Source organism: Octopus bimaculoides, chromosome 4 (assembly GCF_001194135.2).
Source record: "Octopus bimaculoides isolate UCB-OBI-ISO-001 chromosome 4, ASM119413v2, whole genome shotgun sequence".
Classification (NCBI taxonomy): Eukaryota; Metazoa; Mollusca; class Cephalopoda; order Octopoda; family Octopodidae; genus Octopus; species Octopus bimaculoides.
Window position 1 is genome coordinate 122,021,389 of NC_068984.1, and position 7,022 is coordinate 122,028,410.

Consider the following 7,022-nt stretch of genomic DNA (forward strand, 5'->3'; position numbering starts at 1 on the left):
TATATATATATATATATATATATATATATGTATGTATATATTTATATATGTATATATATGTATGTATGTATTTATGTGTGTGTGTGTCTGTGTTCCCCCACCCCCGCCATCACTTGACAACCGATGCTGGTGTGTTTATGCCCCCATAACTTAGCGGTGTGGCAAAAGAGAACAATAGAATAAGTACTAGGCTTACAAAGATTAAGTCCTGGGGTTGAGTTCTTCAACTAAAACCGTTTAAGGCAGTACTCCAGCATGGCCTCAAGCAAATGACTGAAACAAGTAAAAGAATAAAAAGACAGATAGATAGATACATACATACATACATATATACATGAGTTGTAGAAGAGGGAGTAAGTGATAAAGAGGGAGTATACAGTTGTTATGTTGTTGTCTTGTCAGTTATCCAGAAATAAGTCTCATGTGTGCATGTGTGTGTGTGTGTATGTGTTTGTTTTTAAGAGCAGAGCAGGAGGGGAGTAACACTAACTACTGTTAACAAGAACAGACTTAGATAATATTAACAATAATAATAATAGTAATGATTTGTATCTTTGGCATAAGGCCACAAATTTATTGAGAAGAGATGTAGTCAACTCTGCCTATTACTGGTAACAGTAGCAATAGTAACAATGACAAAAACAGTAACAATAATTCTTACTACTATAGACACAGAGCCTGAAATTTGGGGGAAAGGGTCTATTGGTTACATTGATCCCCAGTCCTCAACTAGTACTTATTTTATCAACCTCAAAAGCATGAAAAGCAAAACCAGCCTTGGAAGAATTTGAACTCAAAACATGTAGTCAAAAGAAATGCTATTAAACATTTTGTCTGGTGTAATAATGATTCCACCAGTTTTTCATTCTAAATAAATAAATTAATAATAATAATAATAATAATAATAATAATAATAATAATAATAATAATAATAATAATAATAATAATAATGATGATGATGATGATGATGATGGTGGTGATGGTGATGATGATGATGATGATGATGATGATGATGATGATGATGATTGCCCTGATGCAATACCAATGCCCTGATACAGTATCAGACTGGCTTTCATGGCTTTTGATCTTAAGTGATTGGAAGTGTTATCATGTACATTGTTTTGTCTTGGTATAAAAGATGAGCTACAGCAAATATTCTGCTCAGTACCACAGATCTGCTTGTCAGTTGTTTGACCTTAACCGGTTGAGCATATCCCCTGGTGGATGATGATATGTGCATCTCTGATCATGAGCAGAAGTAGTTGGAGGAGCATCATAACCATATGTGTTGAGAGGAATTCTTTGGGGTTTGGATAATTCACCTTCAGAAACATGGGTGTTTTGTTCAACATCCTTAAACAACCCTTATTCAGGGACTTTCTGAGTGGGATGGGCTATTTGACCTGAAGAAAATTCTAATTGGGTCCCACCTGCAAGATCATGCGCTGTTAATCTTGATATGAGATCACCATGTCGCACACATATGGTTGTGATGTATGTGCCTGGTGTACCCTTATCAGATGGGTAGTCATGATGGGTATAATGGGCTTTGTATATTTTTACTCCGGTGTCACTTTGATGGCATGCACTGCTCTCTCACTCAATAATAATAATGATGATAGTAATAATAATAATAATTTCTTTCTAATTTTGACACAAGGCCAGCAGTTTTTGGAGAGGGGTTAGTCAATTACACTGACCTTAGTATTCATTTGGTACTTATTTTATTGATCCCTAAAGAATGAAAGGCAAAATTGACTTTGGCAGATTTGATCTCAGAACATAAAACCAGAAGAAATTCTGCTGCTGCTCCTGATAGTAATAATAATAATAATAATAATAATAATAATAATAATAATAATAATAATAACAACAACAACAACACCTACAAAAATCAACATTGCTTGGAACTGCAAGAATTCTTCACAGAGTTCTTGGAGCATGACCAGTAAACAAGTGTCACCTTAGTCTGCTGGCTGTGAACAGTAAAATAAGCTGTAAGTTTCCGTGTAATAATGCTGATGATGATGATGGGGAGGATGGGGAGGAGGAGGAGGCTTTTCTATTATAGGCATAAGGCCCGAAATTTTGGGATATGGAGCAGGTTGATTACATTGATTACAAAACGTAACTAGTTCTTATTTTATTGACCTGGAAAGGATGAAAGGCAAAGTCAACCTTGGTGAAATTTGAACTCAGAACATAAATATGGATGAAATGCCACTAAGCATTGCATCCAGCATGCTAATGATTCTGCTAGCTAGCATAATAATAATGATAATTCATTTTTTATTGGTCACAAGGGCTAATACATAATAATAATAATAATAATAATAATAATAATAATAATAATAATAATAATAGTTTCAAATTTTGGCACAAGGCCAGCAATGTCAGGGAAGGGGTAAGTCAATTACATCGACTCCAGTGTTCAACTGGTATTTATTTTATCAACCCTGAAAGGATGAAAGGCAAAGTTGACCTCGGCAGGATTTGAACTCAGAACATAAAGACAGATGAAGTGCCTCTAAGCATTTCATCCAGCATGTGTGTGTGTATATATATACGATGAGCTTTTTTCAGTTTCCATCTACCAAATCCACTCACAAGACTTTGGCCTGGGGCTATAGCAGAAGACACTTGCCCAAGGTGCACTCAGTGGTATTGAACCCAAAACCATGTCATTAGGAAGCAGATTTCTTACCACATTACTAATTGTTTTTTTTTAATAAAAATATGGATATATTGAATAATGTGATCTTGAGTTACTTGAAGAAAGGAAAAAGAAAGGATGGTCATAGCTGGAAAATCTTTGATTATAGGTCTTCTTAGTCAGGTTTGACTCGGGGCTAAACAACAACAACTTGTCAGATACAACATATACTCTCTACACGAGTGATACTCAATCAGAACTACAAGGGGGTGCTGAAAAGTTCCTGTCTTTAAGGGTATCACAAAAGGCCTGGTTGGAGATCTAACATTCCTAGTTCTTTTACAGAGGGACTGCTGCAATAAGTGTGTGAGTCTGAGAGGAGAATATATCAAATAAAATCATAATTTACCCAAAGCCAGGAACTTTTCAGCACCAGCTTGTATATTTACCCTCTGGGGTAAAAATTTATGGAGATATTTTTACCAAAGGATAAATGTTGCAATTTTGAAAAAAGAAGAATTCAAAAGAGTTGCAGTTGATTTCTGCATTAAACTCAAACATGCATTCCCACTTTTACTCCATAGGTTTTCAAAGTACTTGTTTGCTTTGTCGAATTCTATTTACGTGAATCAGGCTGCTCTGCTTTAGAAGCAATGGAGACAAAAGCAAGGAACTGCCTGTAAGACGATGACGACATTTGGGTGGTATTGTCATCAACAGCTCTTGAAATAAATAGACTGGTTGACTTGACTCGGTGAATCAGCAGAGTTCTCACTGATAATACTTCTGGTATTTTTGTTTGATCTTGTGAAAAGAAAGAAAAAAAAATTAGATAAACTTACATGTTTTTTTTTGAACTTTTGTTAATTTTCATTGTCATATTATGTTTCTTAGATAAATAAATTTTCCTTTTTTTGTTTGATATATTTTTAATGTTTCTTTTTTCCCTTATCAAAGTTTGTGCAAAATCTTAATATTAAACTTGTTCTGTTCTTCCTTTTTTTATGAGACTATCTTTCTTTCTTTCTTTATTTATTTTTTAAACATGGAAGTGAGAGCGTAAATGCAGGAATATATGAAACAGAGGGCTTAAATGATAGAGAAAAGGTTGAGAATTACTACTCCACACAGTCACCACTCTACATAAAGTGTGACACATACTCTTACATAATCGATACCTGACACCATCTTGCCAACAACTATCTTACATTCTACACAACTGCTATTCAGTAATATAACACAACACACTCACACAGTACACATTCTGCATATCACTGTACCATACGAAAACACAACAGCCCACATGAAACACAAACAGCACACAACAAAATAATACACCCTATGTGGTACACATACTACACATCACCAGTGATGTAGTGTAGGGTATGCAGGATGCATAGATTACACAGGGTGGCCACTTTATATACCTGGGCTTGATGTAGTTAAAGATATATTATGTTTATTCTACCTGTTTTATGTTCAAACCATCTAGATTGGCCTCTCACATCAACCCTACTATGTCATTTTAAAAATAACTAGTTACCTCATCAAAATATCAAGGGTACAAGATAATGCATGATAAATTCAAAACATTGTGAATATATAAGCAATGCATTTGATAGGGTAAAGGCACGTGGTTTAATGGTTAGAGTATTCAGCCCATGATCATAAAGACATGATTTCAATTCCCAACGTGTCGTGTCCTTGAGCAAGATAATTATTTCACATTTCTTCAGTCCATTCAACTGGCAAAAATGAGTAGTACCTGTATTTCAAAGGGCCAACCTTGTCACACTCTGTGTCACACTGAATCTCTCTGAGAACTACATTAAGGGTGTATGTGTCTGTGGAGTGCTCAGCACTTTAATTTTGGATCAACTGGAACCCTTGTTATAATCAATGGAGTGCATTTGACAGAGTAATGTAAATGCTAAAGGATTAAGGAAGTAAATGGGCAGTATGGCTTCTCCTCAGGTCAGCCAAAACCCATTGCTAAGCCACTGTACATTATTGCACAACAGTAAACACATAATACCCATTGCACAAAGCATAAACATCATCAAATAGAATAATGTTCCACGCATTGCACATATTCTACACAACTAACATTTGAAACACTAAAATAACATCAGAAATAACAAAACAAACCCTGACTATACAAACATAATTCTATTTTTTTCAGAAAACCAGAACATTGCTGTTTATATCAGCTACTAAACTGTTAATAGAATGCAAGGGTTAATATTCAGCTGACTGTATTGCTCTACTGTTAGAGGATTGTGAGTACTTGAAAACATTCCAGATGCCAGACACTCAATCTTGGACTATGTTTGTCCCAGACTTGTAGCCACTCCAAAGAGATGAGTTGCAGAAAGACAAACCTAACAAAAGCTGGCTAGAAAGGGTCTCAGGCACTGTTATTCCCATTCTGACTATATATATATATGTGTATATGTACACACACACAATATAATGACATAATAATATATATATATATTTATATAAGAACATACACTGAACCTTACTCCAAAATAATTTTGGCATTAGAGTTCTTATGAATAGAATTGATTCAATAGTGAGTAATGTAATTAAATTCTTAAATGCTATATTAGATAAAGATCAATAGTGAATTATGTAATTAAATTCTTGAATGCTATATTAGATAAAGACCTCAAATTAGAAGCTATTAAATTCTAGACCATGTCTCTCAATATTTGTAAAATAGATATAGCTGCGAATACTGAGGAAACACCTCAGTATTTGGCATCATATCAAATTTTAAGGATTTCAGACCATACCAGACCTCAGTAGTTCTGTACTTTATTACAATGGTTCCATACCACATCATACATCAGTAGTACTATACACTGCTAGACCTCACTGGTTCTATGTCGTGTCATTCCAGGTCTCAGTGGTACTATACTATGTTGTAAATGAACAGTTCTGTTCACCACTAGATCTTAGTGCCTCAATGGTTCCATACCATATCAGACCTCAGTAGTTTAATACCAAACCAGATTGTGATGTAACCATACCTACCTTCAATGGTGACATACAATGCTAAACATCAATGGTTGCATATAAAGCCAGACTTCAAGGCAACTATGCAGTTCTAATGGTTCTTTACCATTCCAGATCTCAACGGTTTCATCCCAGACTAGACTGCAATTTTTTCACACTATGCCTGAACTCAATAATTCATAGAAATCCAAGCTTCAATGTAACCGTACCACTACTCAGACATCAATAGTTCCCAACCAAGCCAGACCTTAAGGATTCTATACTATTCCAGATACTAATAATTTCATATCCTGATAGACTTCAACAGTCTGTGTCATGCCAGACCTCAATGGTTCCATACCATTCCAGACTTGAATGATTCAATATCATACCAGACACCAATACTTCTATATCCTGTCAGACCATAATAGTTCTGTACCATGCCACCATTCTATACTGAACTTCAGTAGTTCCATGTGCCAGATGCTAATAGTTAAGTCAAATGCTAATAAGGCACTCATCTGTCATTACTGACCATGGATGAAGTCCCTAGTTGTCCATCCTACTGGAACAGCATTGCCCATGATTGCTATCTCTTCAGTATAGAGTGTTCAATAGGATCCAAGCCTGAGCAGTATGATATGGATGATAAGTCGTTGCCCATGCAGTATGTCTGCACTCTTCATGTCACCGATGGATCCAAAGGAACAGCATGGCCATTGCAGTTTGACACCAGCATTATTGCAGGAGTTGCCATTATAAGATTGTAGATAACATCAAACTACCTCAAGGTGTCCAACTTGGAATTTTTCTTCAGAGTTCACTCCTGAACATGGCTGCAATGCAGCAGAGATTTGAAATCAGGATTTCCCTTTTCCTAAATGAGTTGCCTCACCCTGACCCCTGGCTAACAAGTTTTAACTATCCAACTGATTTGCTAATTAACCCATAGATGGGACCCCGACAGGTGCTACAACTCTGGTCAGAGAAGACCTGGGAGCAATTATGGTTCCACATTCCTTGAAGCCCAGAAACTCCCAAACCAAGGCCCCACTATTGGATGCAGTTTAAAGTCATACCCAGGACACAAGACAAATGGTAACATATTAACTAATCAAGACTTCCCTGCACTGAGGAGAAGAAATTATTAACTTGGTGCTTAAAACTGATCAAGGCAGATAGGACGAACAACTCTGAACTCTTAAATTAAATGAAATTAGAATTATGGATGCAGTTAGAGGAAGAAACCATTAAAATTAGGACTAATATTAATTAAACCTGATCATGCCGTACATAGTGCAAACAAAAACTTTTTTACTCTTTTTTTTTTTGTAAAAATCAAATTGGACACACAAACACACACGCACAC

General features: G+C 35.7%; 1 protein-coding gene across 1 annotated transcript in view; it reads right to left on the reverse strand.

Annotated features, from left to right (window-relative positions):
* Positions 1 to 7,022, reverse strand: part of LOC106880305 (tRNA-dihydrouridine(20a/20b) synthase [NAD(P)+]-like) — a 233,774-nt gene that overhangs the window by 119,725 nt on the left and 107,027 nt on the right. The window lies entirely within an intron of this gene.